At 42.5% G+C, this 16,015-nt stretch overlaps 1 protein-coding gene across 2 annotated transcripts in view; it reads right to left on the reverse strand.

The window, feature by feature from the left end:
- Positions 1-6,251: 6,251 nt before the first annotated feature.
- The window catches only part of ppp1r26 (protein phosphatase 1, regulatory subunit 26), a 31,836-nt gene continuing 22,072 nt past the window's right edge, over positions 6,252-16,015 (reverse strand). The window contains exons 4-6 of one of the 2 annotated variants that reach the window (XR_011355824.1): positions 11,193-11,250; positions 7,909-8,045; positions 6,252-6,539 (exon numbers count right to left, since the gene is read on the reverse strand). The gene's annotated coding sequence lies outside the window, so the exon portion shown is untranslated. Of the gene's footprint in view, positions 8,046-11,192; positions 11,251-16,015 lie in introns of both variants that reach the window. The other variant, XR_011355823.1, reaches the window with a different exon arrangement.

The raw sequence follows: 16,015 nt of genomic DNA on the forward strand, positions 1-16,015 counted from the left end.
GCTTTCTCTCCACTCTTGCCTTCATGTCCAGGCACAGCAGCTCCAATCTTGACTTGGGCCTACACTTCAGCAGCATCTCCACCGGAGTGCATGCAGTTGCAGAGTGGTTAACCACTATTATCCTATGATTGGCTGCTGCCAGCTGGACACACCTCCTGAGACCAACGCTCCCCACTCCATTCTGCCTTGATCAGTAAATGAGGTTGACAGCTGTTCCAGTCTCTAGTTAATAAAAGCCTAGCAGTTTTACAACTTCAGTCTTTTGTGATTATTGATGATGCATCAATCTTATTAACTATGTATTTTTAAAAACCACGGGGAACAGTACCTGAAATCTGAGTAGCTCAACATCGATCCTCGATCACCGGTCGCCCTGAACATGTTCAAACTCTGGCTACGCTGTTTTGAAGATTTCCTGACAGCTGCTGCGGATGTTATCACCATGGATGCAAACTCACTGAGGCTCGTCTTCTTGAGAATTGGACACCTGGTATTCCCGATCATCAACAGCATGGAGGCCATGGAGATACTGAAGGCCCAGTATCACAGGAGGGTAAATGAGGTCTATGCCAGGGATCTCCTGGTCACCAGAAAGCAGAGACCTGGTGAGTCAAGCACCGAGTATCTGCGGGCTCTCTGGAACCTATGCAGAGCTTGTGACTGCAAGGCCGTGACAGAGGCCCAGAATGCTGAGGACCTCATCTGGGATGCTTACATGGCCGGCATCTGCTCTGGGTACACAAGGCAGAGACTCCTAGAACAAAAGGTACTTGATCTACAGAGGGTGGTTGAGCTGACAGAGACGCTGGAGGTGGCCCTCCAAAACTCGGATGATTACTCGGCCGCCTCTTGGTCGCCACAGATGCAACTATCTTGGCATGGGGGAATTGTTCCGAGCTGTGAGCGACTGGTCACTGACACCATTGCACTCCTCTAGTGACCTGACCTCAGCCACTGTTGCAAGTGATCACCCCAAATGCAACTTCTGCAAGCAGGGTAAGCACTCGAGGAAACGCTGCCCTGTCAAGGAGGTGGTGTGCACTAGATGCAGGAGAAAGGGACATCATGCCAAAGTCTGTGAGTCCAAACAATCCGTGAAACCTGGCAGAGCCACATGTGGACAGTCACCACACCGGACAGCACAATTGGTGCCATCTCCTCTATGAACCAGGGATGCCTTGTGCGAGTCATGGGGGCTGCCATTTTGGACCGCACGGCAAACGCCATCTTCTCAGGTCGATGATCTCTGTAACTGCAGGAAGACCACCTAATGGGCTGACTCCACCTGGCCAGCTGTCAATTAGCTGACCTGAATATAAACCTGTGCCAGTCACGTGAGGAGTCACCAAGGCATGAACTGGTGTTCAGACTTTTACTGGAACAAAGCCTGTTGTACAGTCTTTTTTGAGTTTGTGCTTGTTTGCTGCTACCTCAGGGCACCACAATATGTAGCTTCAGTTTTGGAATGTATACTTTTTGTAAACTAGAGTACTACAGAATTACAGCTCTGGGAGTTGATGGTGTTCTAATTTACAGTATTTTGAGTTAATAATATTTACTTTTTTGCCTTTAATAAAAGTCAGCGGGAACTGAATCCAGTTGCATTCTACTTCAGCTGTAATGTATTTTCTTTTTAGCTCTTGGTTTTATTTTGTCCCTTTGGTTAATTTATTTCATGCCATTTTAATTCCAGGGAAACAAAATAAAAAATGTGTGAAATATTAGTCAAGTTTATTGTCATCTGATTGCACAAGTACAACCCAACTAAACATGTTGCCCAGTCCTTGGTGCAAAACACGTACATACAACCAGACAAAACAAACATACAGACAGACAATACATATGTAGGACAGGTATTCATACTGCATATACAAATAAATAAATAAATAAATAAATAGATGCTGTTTAATCTATAGTAGAGTCTAGGAGGGATAGTATGAGCAGTTCATTCAGTTGTTCAGATGTCTCATTGTCCGTGGGAAGAAGCTATTTCTCAGCCTAGTGGTGTTCTCTCTGATACTCCTGAAGAGGTGGGATGCCTTTATCAGGTGTGCTTTGTCAGGGTGGTAGAAGTGCGGTTTGCACTCAGCGCAGACCTGACAGGAACTGGTCATTTCCCTGATATCCTCAATGGTGTAGGGCAGGTTGTGTGCCCTGACGAAATGAGCCATGCAAGTGATGTCCGGGTGGCAAAGCTCATCGTGTAGTGACCTCAACTGGCTGATGTGAGCAGAAGCACAGCTTCCTCTTGACAGGGCATCTGGAGAGTACCTGGCCTGTATGCTATATCATAATTATAGGTGGAGAATTTGATCCATCACCTCAGGATCTTATCATTCTTTATTTTACCCTTTTACATTATTAAACATAAATGCCACTGATCACTGGTTGGTGAGCAGTGTAAATTTTCTGCCAGCCAGGTAATGCCTCCAGTGCCTGATGGCCTCGACAATGGCTTGAGTCTCTTTCTTCACTGATGGATTCTGAAGCCCATGGCCTTGTAGGATGTAGGAAAGAAAAGGCAACCAGACTGCCTGCCCGGTTAAGGATAGCGGCCAGAGCTACATCAGAGGCATCGCTTTCCACCTGGAAAGGTGCATTCTTGTCCACTGCATGCATAGTGGCCCTTGCAATGTAGGTCCAAACGTAGTCGAAAGCCACCTGGCCTTCAGTCGATAATGAGAAAGAGATGCATTTTTAAGAGGGGGCGGAAATTATCCACATAGTGAGGGACCCACTGAGCGTAGTAAGAAAAGAAGCCCAGACACTTCCCTAAGGCCTTCATGTTCTTCGGGATTGGGAGGGGTGCATTCGATCAGGATCAGGACCAATGACATCATTCTCCATCACATAGCCCAGAATTGCCAGACGTTTCATCTCAAACACGTATTTACTGGAGTTGTATGTGAGATTCAGGGCCTTGGCCGTATGGAGAAACTTCTGGAGATTAACATTGTGGTCATCCAGAGAGTGTCCACAAATGGTGACGGTGTCAAGGGAAGGTGGCCTTCAACCCATATTCATTGACCATTTTGTCAATCTGTCTCTGGAAGACCGAGACCCCGTTAGTGATACCGAAAGGGACTCTCTGGAACTGATAAATCCGCCCATCCACCTCAAGTGTTGTGTAGGGGCGGTCCTCAGAATGGATCCGTAACTGATGGTATGCAGCTATTTTTTGTAACTTTTTATTTATTGCACTATGAACCATATCAACAACAATATGTACAAATGTTTTTCATTAAATATACAGTGACATTTCCCCTCTTTTCTCCCCCTCTAAAACCAATAAATATTAAACATATAAAATACAAGAAAACAATATCTTCACACAAAAGAAAAACAAAAAAGAAAGTCGTGTTGTCTACTTTTGCACATTAAATCTAATCATGTTTATCTTATCACTTCAGGACATGCAGGTCCAAAGCCAGCATTTTCTATCATATTTCATATATGGTTCCCAAATTTGCTTGAACAATAAATATTTGTCTTTTAAATTATACATAATTTTTTCCAATGGAATACACTTATTCATTTCCATGTACCATTGTTGTATTTTCAGGCTTTCTTCCATTTTCCAGGTTGACATTATACATTTTTTTTGCGACTACTAGGGCTATCATAATGAATTTTTTTTTGGGCTCTTTCCAATTTGAGACCTTGTTCTTTACCTCTTATATTATTTAAAAGAAAAATTTCTGGATTTTTTTTGGTATTTTTTTTTTGGTAATTTTGCTTAATATCTGACTTAGCTCTTCCCAGAAAGTGTTCACTTTTGCCCAAATTGCATGTATTGTTGTTCCAATTTCTTGTTTACACCGAAAGCATCTATCCAATATTGTTGGGTTCCACTCTTTTAATGTCTGAGGGGTGATATATAGCCTGTGTAACCAATTATATTGTATCATACGTAGTCTTGTGTTTATTGTGTTCTTCATATTCCAGTACATAGCTCTTCCCATTTTTCGTTCTTTATCTTTATGTTTAAGTTTTTTTCCCAGATTTGTTTAGGTTTGTACCTTATTTCATAATTTTCCTTGGATTGTAGTTGAATGTACATGTTTGTTATAAATATTTTAATTATCATTGTATCTGTAATTATATATTCAAAGCTGCTTCCTTCTGGTAGTCTCAATCTGCTTCCCAAATTTGTCCTTTAAATAAGCTTTCAATTGATGGTATGCAAACATTGTACCATGAGTTATTCTGTATTTATCCTTCAATTGTTTAAATGTTAATAAATTATTTCCCAAAAAACAATTTTCTATTCTCTTGATTCCTTTTCTCTCCCATTCTCTAAAAAAAATAGGTTGTCTATTGTAGATGGTATGCAGCTTTCAGGTCAATGGTCAAATAGACCCGATACTTCGCAATTTTGTTTACCATGTCCAAAATTCGAGGGTCGGGGTATGCATCCAGGAGTGTGAAATTATTAATTGTTTGGTTATAGTCTGGACTTTTCTTCCCCTTTCACGACTACTACCTGCGATCTCCATGGGCTGTTGCTAGGTTCAATGATATTTTCTTTGAGCAGCTGCTGCATTTCGGCTCTAATAAATTCCTGATCCCACTGCACTGTATCGTCTTGCTCTTTGTGGCTATTGGTTTGCAATTGGGAGTCAGGTTGGTTTGGAAACAGTTGGGGGGGATGATCAATATTATATGGTGGAGAGACCGTATGTGGTGTCCAGCTTTTGGGACCCTCCATTCCACACCGTGATTGGAGAGTGTGGGCCTGAGTATTTCATGGCCACACTTTTAAGGAGAGACAGGAAGTCCAGGCCCAGCAACACAGAAGACCACAAATCCTTCAGTACCTACAATCGGAACTTACAAAATTCCACCTCCCCCCCCCCCCCATTTTAGTTAGATGTGCAGAGTGTAAATGCTAGGAACACTTTTAAGGTTCACTTTAAAGTTGTACCACAGACCCGTCGCAGAGTTTATAAAGCTCTCCATGGAGCCATTGTCTACTGAGAAATCAGTCAAGTGTCCGTTTACCCTCACCTCCATCGTCGAGTTATTCAATTGGTGAGATATTGCCTGATCCAGGACGACTGATGCCAGTGCTCCAGAAACCCCGTCGCTCCCTATGCTAATGCGACTCTCTCCTCTTGGCCCATGGGCAGACAAAATGGCATCGACCATGAGGCACGGCAAGATGGCCACCCTCCATCTTGATCTGACGAAGGACTAGGTGGTACTAACCTCGAGGTGTAGCAAGATAGCCACCACTGCTTCCCGCAATGCTTTACTTCCGGTGGCAGGTCTCGCCATGAGCCGCAGCAAGATGCTGGTAGTGAGCAGCACAGAGAGGCTGAGACCGGCACTTCGGGACTTTGGTACAGGTTGAACACTGATACAGGGGTTGCATATGCAGTCACCCTCTTTGAGTTCCCTTTAGCCCAGCAGACCTTCACCCAGTGCCCTCGCTTACCACATCCTGAGCACATGGTGTCCTTGTGGGGCATCGGGCGCAGGGGTGCTGGTGCTGTGCCTGTCCACAGAAGTAGCATACCCAGTCACACGTGGCTGCAGCAGTCGGCGCTGGGACTGTCGGGGGGAATCATAGGCACTCCAATGACCTGCTCCTCTGAAAAGGCACTGCTTTCGCCCATGAGGTCGTCAGCTCCCAGGTGGCTCTATCTGAGTGCTTTTGCCAGCTCCAGGGTGCTGACCAAATCTTTCTTCCCCAACTCTAGCAGTCGCTGCCTCACGTACCTCAACCTCACTCCTGCCACAAGAGTGTCTCGGATTTGTTCCTCCTCTCTCACCCAGGCCTTGGGCACTTTGTAGTGAAATTTTCTGGTCAGGGCCAACAGTTCAAGGACATAATTGCCCCAAGAAGGACACCATGTGCTCAGGATGTGGTAAGTGACAGCACTGGGTGAAAGTCTGCAGAGTTGGTGCCTTGTCAGCACATTGTTCTGACCATTGTACATTCATTGTAGTGGGCCTTCAAGCCTTCTATGACCGACTCGTATGTAGCACAGTCTCTGATGACAGCGAATCCCTTGGGGCCAACTCGAGAGAGAAGTGCAGATCTCCAGAGACTATCGATTGGAAGACGTCTTGTGTGGCCAACAGGTAGGACTGGAAGCACTCCAGCCAGTAGGTGAATTCCTCTGGGGACAGAGGGTCGACCTGGAGCATGCCTGGCTTCAACAGGGCTTCCATTCTGCTTCAAAGTTAAGCTATTAAAATTGTAACGCAATTGATTGCACTTAGAAACAAGTAAGTACAAACACGCTTTTAATAGATGACAATCAATGGCAGGTAGATACAATAGTCCTCAGGTGAATCTGAGGTAAGACGGGAAAACCAGGGTTTATATTAGGATAGGAGAGGGTGGAGCCAAGGGAGAAGCCAACCATCAGAACAATACATAGATAGTGAATTCAAGTTCATTGCATAGGGTCAAATCCCATCTAGTGAACACATGCCATGAAGTACAGAAAGGGCATCCCTTGCATCCAAACTTGGTCTGGCCATTCACTGCAACAGAACTTACTCCAGGCATCTTGGACATCACCATGCTGCTGGATTCGGGAGGGAATGTCGAGAGGTTGGATCTGGACCTGTTCAACCCTTATTCACCTAAATTAGTTTACACACACACTGTTCGTTTCTGGGGAGTGGGGTATCAAATCTCACAAATTGACTGAAAGGTACCATCATCATCCTATGGGATAGATAGCCAGAAGACAAATTTGCCGCATGATACTGCAAAATACGACATTCTTCTACCTTATCTGATTCACTCATTAGTACACAGAATACTATAAAAGGCAGAGAGAGGGATGGTTGTGTGGCTGCAACCAGGATCAGAGATGGGAACAGTGGAAATCAGGAACACAAGTAGATTTATGGCCTGAGGTGAAATTGGAGCGATTGTATGTTTTGGGTTTGTTTAAACTTTCTCAGTTTATTGAAAATTTTATTATACTACAGTGTGATATATAAAAAAGTGAGTTAACATCTGCTAGTTGGAAAAACTGCTTGTGCGACATCACTCAAGTCCGAAGGATCCTCGATGAATATAGTATTACTGTATCCGGCTATAGCAGCAGAACTTAATCTGGCACTTCCCAATTTGAGGCAGATTTGATCTTTAAATGGTGTATAGTTGATGATATTGGATTAGATACATAATGTATCTCTGAGATCTGATGGAACTTCATGTACTATTAGGTGGGAATAGGGAGTGGGGATCATAACAGTCAGAACTCCATATAAGAAAAGAAAGATCATTGAGATTCAAGGAATTGGGACCATTTTTGTGAGTCTCACAGACAGCAGATTAGAATGAATGAAGCAACAGATTAGAATGAATGCTGTAATTTACACAGTAGTTTTAGGAGTGTTCCTGTGTTTGAATTCTCAGCTGCCCTGAATATGTATTCACAGCAGAACATTACAACATCTATGGAGTGAGGTCTCCTCTACATTGGAAAATCTGGCCACAGCTTTGTTGAAAACCTTGGCTCTGTCCACCGCAATAGCTGGTACCTCCCAGTGGCCACCCATTTCAATTCTCCATCCCATTCCCTTGCCGTCATGTCTGAGAGATCACTTGCAAATTGGAGAAACAACACCTCATCTTCCTTCAGGGAACCCTCCAACTGGATGGCATTAACATTGACCTCTGGTTTCCATTAAACCCTACCCACCATCATCTTCCCCATCGCCATTCCCCCAGCTCTCTCTCTCTCTCTTCCCTTTACTCTCTGTTTCCTTTCACAGAGCCAAAATAAATTCCCACCTTTCCTCTTATCATTCCCAATTGACACATTTTGTCAGCCTGAACTCCCCCCTCTGCCAGTCTTGTCTTTATTCTGATCCCTTCCCGATTTTTGCTTATTCCTTGAAGAAGGGCTCAGGCCCGAAACATTGCTGATATATCTTTACCTCATATGGACGCTGCGAGATAAGCTGAGTTCCTCCAGCATTTCTGTGTGTTTTTATTACAACAGCTATGCCAGGCATACTTTACGTCTGCTGTGTACCAGCATTCTCTGTCCATGTCCTTCATTACATATGGTGAGCTGCAATGCAATTACAAAAGTGAGCTCTGCATTGTCAAAGTTTCGAATCAGTAGTCAGATAACAAACTATATAGTGCATAAAAATGCTGTGATATAATTTCCAGTCCATGGTATCTACATTATAACCAGGAGCAAACAATTAGGCAATACAGTAAAATCCCTGTTATCCAGAATTCAAGCAACCGACAGCCTCAAGCAATCACGGAAAACAAATAGGTAAAAATTATAAAAGTTAAAAATGGGACACCCTCCCCTCCCCCAGCGGTTCGTTCACCAATCACGCAACACACAATCTCAAGCAACCAGCAAATTCACTTACCTGGCATCTGCCAATCCCCATATGTGGCAGATACCAGAGGTTTTACTGTACTTACACATCTTAAGCAGTGATTATACGGAGTCTTCTGATAAATTCAATGTGAAAATAAAGGATTAGATGGAACAATGCCAGATATGTTTAAGAATTAACAGAAATAATCCATGTGATCAAATTGGTATAAGATTATTATACTATATCTGTAATAGCACCAACAGTGAACTAACTATGGAACCATTAAAATAAAGAGACAGGGAACAGTCAATGAGAGGTTTCAAGGACCATTTTCCATGGTCTGGCACTCACTCAGCATTGCACTAGTGTCCTCGTCTGAATTTTATGCCAAAGTCTCTGGAATGAGGCTTTAATCTTCAGCCTCAGACTCTCAGTTGTTGATTATCCACTGAGCCACAGCTGACAAAAATTAAACCTAGTTTCTGCCCTTTTAGGTTATGAAAACCATTTGCACTGTTTTGAAGTAGGTTGAGAGGGAGAGGCTTCTCAATTATCAGCTAGAGCAATTTTGCAATAAAATTCAGATTTAAAACTTTATCAAAATAATTATACAAACAGCTAAAAATATCTCCAGAATTTATATTAATGGTTGTTAGTGATTAAGATTTTTCATTTATTGATATATAAAAATATGAATTAGAAGCAGGAGTAGACTATTTGACTCCATCATTCCATGGCTATCCAATTGTAACCTCAACTCTACATTCCCAATGATTACAACAACAAAGTTTTCTTCCACTTTTTTTCCTCTATAACTGTAATTAACAGTAATTATTCTGTGTCTACTTATGTCATCTTGAAAAGTCATAAAATTACACAAAAATTATAGGATCCTTTAAGAGCACTGTTTAATTAGCCTTCTTTACCTATTCCCTTTCCCTCTATTCCTGGAGGTTTTAGGGGCACATTAGCACTATGGTTATTCTAATGGATTGGTTCTACTATTTTACTTGGGAGGGAGTGTGTGTGTGCTAAATTTAATTATTTAGGTGATCTAGACTGAAAAAAAATAATTATAATCTTGAACAAACTCCTTATTCTCTCATTGAGTGCACTTGTCATTGGCAAAACAAAGATGATTGTGGACTTTAGGAGGAAGTCCGAGAAATGCGACCCAGTCCTCATTGAGGGCTCAGTAGTGGAGAGGATAAATAACTTCAAATTCCTGGGTGTCAACATCTCTGAGGATCTGTTCTGGAGCCTCCATGCTGATGCAATTACAAAGAAGGCTCACCAGCGGCTATACTTTGTGAGGTGTTACAGGAGATTTGGTATGTCACCGAAGTCTCTCAAAAACTTCTACAGGTGTATCTTCAAGAGCATTCTGGCTGATTGCATCACTGCCTGGTATGGAGGCGCCAACTCTCAAAACAAGAAAAATCTCCAGAGGGTTGTTAACTCGGCCTGTGACATCACAGGCACCAGAATTCACTCCATTGAGGACATCTACATGAGGTGGTGTCTTAAAAAAGCAGCCTTTATCCTTAAAGACTCCCACCACACAGGTCATGCCCTCTTCATTAGGAAAAAGGTACAGGAGCCTAAAGATGAGCACTCTACAGCACAAGGACAGCTTCTTCCCTTTTGCCATCAGATTTGTGAATAATAAATGAACCAAAAACACTGCCTTACTTTTCATGCACTATTTTCAAAAAAATTATTGTTGTAAGATGATAAATGGATCCCTAATCTAAAAATCTGCAATTAAATGCTGATAAAAAAATAAGATCCTTAAAATTAGTGCGATGAGAACAAACTGCAAACAACTTGCATTTATATTACATACATGATAAAACATTGGACTTGGATTAGAATAAGGGCAACAGAGTTCTGGATGAACAAAAGTTTACAGAGATTAGAACATGGAAGAATGACAAGATTATATTGGAATAGGAAAATCTAGAAATAAAATAAGCATAATGAAGTTTCAGAGGATGGCCAGGAAAAGTTATCAAGGCTGAAATAAATGGTTCTGGTGATGGCACTGATGCGGATGTTTGCAAATCCAGGGTCCATACCCATATACAGCAAGGCCTGAGTAAAATCCAAGAATGGACAAATATCTGGCAAGAAACATCTATGCTACACAAATGCCTAGCAATTAGTATTTTACAATACATGTCTAACCAGTCCCCATGCCATGCAATGGCATTAGCTTCACCAAATTTCACACCATTGACAATTTGGAAGTTGCCATTGATTAGAAACTCAGAGAGACCAGCAATCATATCCAGCGGCTCCAATTGAAGGAAAAATGATCGAAATGTGACTCCACCTTTGATTTGCCAAAGTCTGAACACCATTCATATGGTTATCTGGAGTCGGCTGGAATGATCATATCTCATCTGAATGTGTTTAGCTTCATAATCATAAAGCTCAAGACCAAGATAGAAAGTCTTCTTCATTGGCACTTCATACTACGCTTTAAATAGTAATTCTCTTTACCAACAACTTACCCTAGCTGTGTTGGAAGCACAAGGGAAGTAGATATTAGCGTAACAGTTACCGCAGCACTGTTACAGCGCCAGCCATCGGGATCACGGTTTGAATCCTGCGTGATCTGTAAGGAGTTTGTATATTCTTCCCATGTCTATGTGGTTGTCCCTGGGGGCTCCGGTTTCCTCCCCCCCTCCAAAAAGTATTGGGGGTTGTAGGTCAATTATTTAGACTCTATGTCTAAATTTAAAATAAAAATTAAAAAAAATAAAATTTATATAATGGGACATCACCACCTTTTATTTCTTCACCAAGTCACTTGCCAAGTTAATAAATATATCACCTTTCCTTCTTCACTGCTGGGTTGGTGGAATTCTTACCTCAAAGCAATGCAACAAGATCTTCATCGTGACTCTAGTACTTCAAGAGGGTGTCCTCCTGTCAATGGCAAAAAATCTTGCTAAGAAAGTCACATTTGTTAAAAGGCCAGAAACTCATCTCAGATCAAATATGATACCCAGAGTTATGAACAGTTTTGTCTACCTTAATTTCCAGAAGGAGGAAATAGTAGTGTGGAGTTCTGTATATTGTCAAAATAGATTTGAAAACTGACCTGTTTTCAGATAATTTAGCTGAGGATCATTTCTAAAGAAGGAGGGAAGGACCAGGGTAAGTGTGTGAGAATGGGAAGATTAAACAATTCCTGGTGATCTCAAAGTGGATATGAATGGAACCAGAGGAGTTTTAGAACTAACCCCAACTGTACAGTGGCTAAACATGTTAGAGGAGGAGGAGGATTTGTTCAACTCCATCAAGCTTGTTGGCCTTGACCATAGTCAAATTTATTATTTATGACATTGGCAGGAACCTTTTTTATTCTGTGGAAGCGTGGAACCTGGTTGGTGAGATTCAAACTAAGAATTTGTGGGAAAGATAGTTATAGATTTGGGAGTCAGATAGAACTCCGTTGAGTTTAGACGATTAAGAGGAGATTTAATAGAAACATTCAAAATTCTTAAGGATTTGACAGGCTAGATGCAGGAAGATTGTTCCCAATGTTGAGCAAGTCTAGAACCAGGGGTCACAGTTTAAGGATAATGGGGAAGTCCTTTAGGACTGAGATGAGGAAGATTTTTTTTTCACTCAGAGGGTGATGAATTTATGGAATTCTCTGCCACAGGAAGTGATTGAGGCCAGTTCCATAGCTATATTTAAGAGAGAGTTAGATTTAGTACTTGTGACTAGGGGGATCAGGGGGTATGGAGAGAGAGCTGGAACAGAGTACTGAGTGGATGATCAGTCATGATCAAAATGAATGACAGTGTAGGCTTGAAGGGCCAAATGGCCTACTCCAACACCTTTTTTCTATGTTTCTATGTTTAATTTGCCTGGATACAAGGTAGCAAACTCTGAAATGTTATTTTATCAGTCTGACGTGATACTAATTTGTGTCAAGGCTTTGGCAAGTAAAATATTTTAATAATGAAGTTAAGAACAGATATTTGTACATGGAAAATTCCCATAAACAACTCTGATTTAAACCACCATATTATTTGTGTTAGTGATGTTGATGTAGGAATATTGATCAGAAAACAAGATTCTACTGTTTTTCTTCCAAAAGCACTGAAAATATTTTTTAACTTACAATTGCAAGGGCAGACAACTCATTTGAAAGATGTCAGGTCAGATTATGTAGCACTCCTTTGGATATGTGAAACAGTTTCAACCTTAACTCAATCTGCAAGGAGTCTGAACTCATGACATTGACAGTGAATGAAGACAGGATGCCACAGCTGTTCCAAGAGTAACCTTCAAACCCAATCTCTTCCACAGAGAAAAGGTTAAGGGCAACATGAACAAAGAAGTTAGCTGCACTTTCCCAATAAAGTCGTACCTTTCTAAAATAGGATGCCATTCCTTCATTGTTTCAGTGTCAATCCTGGAAGGTTCTACCCAACAATGAAATGAGTGTACCTTCACCAGCAAGTTTACAGCAGTTTAAGAAGGCAACTCATCACTACCTTCTCAAGTGTAGTTTGGGATGATCAACGCATGCTGCCTTGCTATCAACTCCAACTTCCTGTAACTTGATAAAAATTTGACTGCGAAATTGTTTGGAATTTGTATTGATCCCCTCAAGGAATCCCATACCTAATTGACAGATTGTTGACTGCATGTATCTGCAAAGTGAAGGCAGCCAATGTCGCCACTGGCTTCTTACCTAGTCCTTTGGGATTAACAGTGACTTATTACCATTCTGGTTTTGTGGATTCTGAGATGTGTGGCCTCTGATCCAGTTCTCTGCACAACCGTATCACACTGTGATGCAGCTGGCCAAGACGCTATTGATAGAGCTCCCATAGAAGGTTGGCATAATGGTGGCCAGTAGCCTTGCCCACTTAAGTCTTCTCAGGAAGTGCAGTCACTGTTGTGCCTTCCTATTGTGTGTCCAGGATAGGTCACTAGTTAAGTGAACTTTAAGGAACTTAGTACTCTCCACTCTCCCCACTGCATAGTTATTGATGTGTAGTCAAGAGTGGTTGTTCCTAGACCTCCTGAAGTCCACAATCATTTCCTTTGTCTTATTCACATTGAGAGGTTGTTATTCTTGCACCATAACACAAGATTTTCCATCTCTTCTCTGTGGTGCAAGCCATCACTGTTGCTGATGAGGCCAACTACTGTTGTGTCATCTGCAAACTTGATGGATCTCACTTTCCAGTCATGGGTCAATAGTGTGAACAGGAGTGGGCTGAGCACACAGCCCTGAGGTGAGCCAGTGCTCAGTGTGATGGTGCTCAATGTTCTGCTACTGACCTGAACAGACTTACTGTTAGGAAGTCCAGAATCCAGTTACAAAGAGGGGTGTTGAGTTCCAGTGAGGACAGCCTCTCCTCCAGCCTCTGGGGAATGATCATATTAAATGCTGATCTGGTTGATGAACAGCAACCTGGTTTATGAAGTGTTATTCACCAGGTGGGTTAGAATGGAATGGAGATACAAGATTGTAGCATCATCAGTGAAACTATTCCATCTGGAAGCAAATTGAAATGGGTCCAATATCTCTGGGAGGTGTGCTTTGATGCATTCCACCACCAGATGCTCAAAGCATTTCATAATGGTGGATATCAGTTCCACTGATCCGTAGTCATTGAGGCCTGTTACTGCTGGGACGATGGTGGCTTTCCTGAAACCTGCGGGGATGATGGACTGCTACAGTGATGTGTTGAAGAGATCTGTAACGCCCTCCATCAGTTGGCCCACGCAGACAGTCAGTACCTGACCAGGTGCATTGTCTGTTCCCGCTGCCTTGTATGCGTTCAGTTTAAATAGGATTCTCTTCACCCTGGTCGTGGTTATGTAGGTCATGAGGGAGATACTGAGCTTTCTTCGGCATCATCTTGTTCTCATTAAACCGTATAGAAGATTTTCAGTCTGTCTGGAAGGAAGGCATTGCTGTCTTTGACTTGCAAGAATGTCTTGTGGTCTGTTATAGTTTTGATCCCTTGCCACATGCCTTGTGTTGTGGCTTTCACACAGCTGTCTGTGTGCACCCACGTTTTGGCTTCTGGATTGCAAAGGAGAGTACTGCCCTGGTTGATCTTAGTGCCATCTTGTCTTCTCTCCTGAAAGCAGCATCACAAGTTCTGAGAAGTGCCCGGACCTCTGCATCCAACCATATTAGGCCTGGTTGTGAAGCATTTGATGTCAGTGACATCCTCAATGCACTTACTAATGCAGTTAGTCTCTGAGCTGGTGTACTCCTAGATGTTAATGTGACCACTGTAGGTGGCTGACTCCCTGAAGCAGCTCCAGTCTGTAGTCTCAAAGCAGTCTTGTCACGATGCCCAAGCCATGTCGGGATATCCTTGCAAATTGGCTTAGTTCGTTTTGCAATGGTCTGTTTGTTGGGGTTAGCTGGATGGATATGTGATCCAAGTAATTAAGGTGGGGGTGAGGGGAGCCTTTTATGCACCAAGGATGTTGGTGCACACCCGTTCCAGGATGTTCTCTCCTTTGGTGGTCAAGTTTGCATGCTGTTGGAAACTGTAGTAGAACTGCTTTCAGGTTGGCATGGTTGAAGTCACCAGCTACAATAATGGCACCTTCAGGGTGGGAGGTTTGGGCTTTAGAGATTGCACCATAAATCTCCCTCATTGCAACACCTTCATTAGTCAAATTAGTGGTAAAATGTAGTAATCAGTGTGGCAAGAATTCCCTGGGCAAGTTAAAGGGTCTGCATTTCACTATCAGGTAACTTTGAAGAGCAGAAAGCCTTACAGCAGAGACATTTGTGCACCAGTACTCGCTGATGTAAATGCAGTGTCTTTCTCCTCGAATCTTGCCAGAAGCAGGAGTATCTCTGTCTGCCCTAGAGAAATAAGGCCATCTAGCTGGATCGCTGAGTCTGGGAGGTTTCCTGGAGACACATTTCTGTAATCACCAGAGCACAGAAACTTTGCAGTTCTCTATGGTTCATATACAGCCTCAGGAGATCCATTTTCTCCTCCAGTGAGTAAGATCATTGGGAGTGCAGGTCTGAAGAGATTAATTCTTGGTCTGATTCCGATGCCAGGCATCTTGCCATATTTTTGCCTCCTCCAGCAGTTCTTCAGACAGCCTCCCTTGCATCTCCAATGGTCTTTCTTGTGTCTTCAGCAATCCATTCCACAGTTTACTATAGACTGGCTCTATTTCTTCAGCAAGTTAAAACCACTCAGAATCTTAGCAGTCTGATCCTCTACTTTAAAATTCTATGTGTGTTTCTAATTTCTTTGAGTTTTTGATGATCATAAACAAAACGTATAGGGTCAGGGATATGGCCGTTAAACGGAGCCAAAGTGGCTGTTGCAGCCTTGTGTGCCAGCATTTTCCATAAAGGTCACTGAGATGGGTGAACAGATGGTGGTGGTCTGCTTCCATTGCTTGTGCAGGTCCTCTGTGGACTTATAGTGCAAAGCTTCAGGGTTCTCAAAACCAGCCTGAATGCTTCTTCTCGCATGAGTATTTATAGGCTAGAGATTTACAAGGGTCGGTGAGAGTGTTGCATTTCTTCAAGGATACTTTGAAAACATCCTTGAATTATTTTTTTGGTCTGGTAATCTAGTTCCATGAAAGAACTTGGAATGGGGTGTCAATTTCAGCAGACTCATGTCAGGTACACAAACATCGTGGCCTTCCTGATGTCGCCCCAAGATTGTGG

Source organism: Narcine bancroftii, chromosome 1 (assembly GCF_036971445.1).
Source record: "Narcine bancroftii isolate sNarBan1 chromosome 1, sNarBan1.hap1, whole genome shotgun sequence".
In the NCBI taxonomy this organism is placed as follows: domain Eukaryota; kingdom Metazoa; phylum Chordata; class Chondrichthyes; order Torpediniformes; family Narcinidae; genus Narcine; species Narcine bancroftii.